The sequence below is a fragment of the Suncus etruscus genome, chromosome 20 (assembly GCF_024139225.1).
Source record: "Suncus etruscus isolate mSunEtr1 chromosome 20, mSunEtr1.pri.cur, whole genome shotgun sequence".
NCBI lineage: Eukaryota > Metazoa > Chordata > Mammalia > Eulipotyphla > Soricidae > Suncus > Suncus etruscus.
In genome coordinates this window covers 14353290-14356013 of record NC_064867.1, presented here as the reverse complement: position 1 = coordinate 14356013, position 2724 = coordinate 14353290, and the positions used below count along the sequence as shown (strand labels likewise).

The window sequence follows — 2724 nt, the reverse complement described above, 5'->3', positions numbered from 1 at the left end:
ACATCAAATGGCAGAACAGCACTACCTGTATCACCAAGAACTGCCAGCATTGAGCTGGTGCATACTGATAAATCCATCTTCTGGAAGCACTGCATCATCAAACATGAGTCAGCAAATCTGAATTGCAGGATAGAATATCACCCAGGCTACCAAACTACACAGAGGTGACCCATATTTTTAAAATATACATATTAAACTCTTTATATGATTGTCCAAATGACTTGGGTTATATACTTGGAAAGTGAATAAAAAATCTACATATTACTTTAAAGTTTCATAAGATTTGATTATGAGCTGAATCCATAATTTACCAAGAAAACAGAGATAACAGTACATTTGTAGACATTAATTGTAGGGATTTTTGAGGGGAACTCAACTATTACAATAAAGAAGCAAAAAAAAATAAAGAGAATTATATCAAATTAAAATGAGCTTTTTTTTTGCAGCAAGAGAAACAAGCACAGAAACAGGCTAATAGGGGAAGATGCATGCTCATTTAAATTCAAGATTGAGTTAAGATAAGAATCAGAACACCAACCAAACAACCTAGTCCAAAACTGTGCAGAAATCTGGATTGATACTTTTTCAAAGAAGGCATAGAGGTGATCCACACACAGCATACAAAAAATTCATATCACTTACCGTCGAAGATATGCAAATCAAAACCATACTGAGATATCGCTACACATTGAAGTATGACTGAAAATCTTGGCAAGATGTGAAGAAAAAATACCTTATACTATTGTAGTTTAATAAATTGGTATAGTCTCTATAGTAAGATATGGAGGTGCTAGGGAGTACTGGAGGGCAAGATACTTGTCTTGCATTATACATGTCCCTTGCGTTTTGCCTGGAGTGAGCCCTGAGCACAGAGCCAGGAATAAAAATCTGAACACAGCCAAATCTGTACCCCAAAACTAGAAAATGAAAGAAATGAAGAATGGGGGAAAAGAAGTAAAGAAAGAATAGAGAAAAAAGAAGGAAAGAAAGAAAAGAAGGAAGAAGAAAGAAACAAATAAAATGAAAGAAAAAATAAAAAGGAAAAAGAAGAAAAAAGAAAAGAGGAAGAGGAAGAAAAAAAGAAAGGGAAAAGGAAAAAAGAGACAATGGTATGGAGATTTTTGTTAGGTTTGGGGCCACTGAGGGCTGTGTCCAGGGTTTTATTTCTGGCTCTGTATTTAAGGATCATTCCTGATTCAGAAGAAACCATCTCTCTTTTCATGGTGATTGCTGCCACATAAAGTCCAATTATATTCATTGGTACAGGGGAACATATAGATGACTTTGAACCTTTTAAAACATAACCTATTTATCAGCAAACTTCTTGGCATGGGTGACACTAAAGGACTGATAAAGTCAATGAGTTGAAGATGGATAACAATAAAGCAGTTATAGAAAAATTAAAACATGGTCAATTTACATTAATAGACATGTATGAACAGTTTCAAAATATCATAAAAATGGGTCCTTCTGTCAGATCTTGGGGATGATCCCTGGTTTGGGACAGATTTTGAGCAAAGGAAATGAACAAGAGTCAATGGCAAGGCTGAAGAAATTAATGACAATATGGATAATATGAATGATCAAGAACTTGACAGCACAGATGATTCTAAGGTGTTCAAAAAGCAATCTGGAGGAATACAAAGGGTAGCAAAAGGTTCAAGTGTATCTACCTGAGATGTTCAAGAACTTTTGACACAATATACTAAATTTTCACAAATGGTTAAGAAGATGGGAGGTATCAAAGGGCTTTTGAAAGGTAGTAGTGACATGTCTAAGAATATGAGCCAGTCACAAATGGCAAAATTGAATCAACAAATGATGAAAATTATGGATCCAAGATTTCTTCATCAAATGGGTGGTCAGCAGGACTTCAGTCAATGATAAGGTAGTTTCCAAAGGGTGCTTCTGGCAAAATGAAAGACATACTGGGATTCAATAATATGTAAAAGAAGATGCCTTAATATAAACTGACTTAGTTGAATACATTATTTGCTGAGACTGCAGTTGCTCATTTTTTTTGCAAATGGCAGGGGAAATATTTTCCTTGCCTGTCTTTCCCTTATCTTGTTTCTTCCTGTCTTCTTCTTTTCCCTTACTTTATTCCCAACCACTCTTTGATATAAGGGAAGGAATATGAGGGTTTTTTTGTGGAAATCATGACAATTTTGTTTTATATTTTCTTTTGTCATTACTATCATGATTAAATTAAACAAATCATGATATAAAATTTCAATACTTAAAAGTTTTTCATTGTCTTAAAGGCCAATCATTACATTTGTAAATGGTCTGGCCAGTAGTTACATGATGTCTCAATAAAAAAGTGCTATAAAATAAATATTAAAATCATTATAACTTAAAAAAATCAAACCTGGTCTGTCCCACATATGGAGATTCTTTAAAGCATACAATATACAATATAATACAATATAATATAATAAACACCAACACCATCATAATTCTTATCTAAGAAGCAGGAAAGACCCACTAATTTGAAAAGATATTTACTATGTTAATATATCAGTATTCAGAAATAACAGAAACATGAATTTGGTCTAAATGCCCATCTATGGAATATTGCTGGCATGTGAAAAAACTGAGATTATTGTGGACTTTTTTATTCCTATTCATAATAGAAGTGACTTTAACAAACTTGCAATACCCAACAATTCTTAGAGTTTGTGAAAAAAGTGGAACTGGTAGTTTAGATTTAATAATGTATAA

The 2724-nt window shown here is 33.1% G+C and overlaps 1 pseudogene; it reads left to right on the top strand.

Moving 5' to 3' along the window:
• The first annotated feature begins 1106 nt into the window (after positions 1–1106).
• On the top strand, positions 1107–1949 carry LOC125998208 (signal recognition particle 54 kDa protein-like; annotated as a pseudogene).
• The last annotated feature ends 775 nt before the right edge of the window (positions 1950–2724 follow it).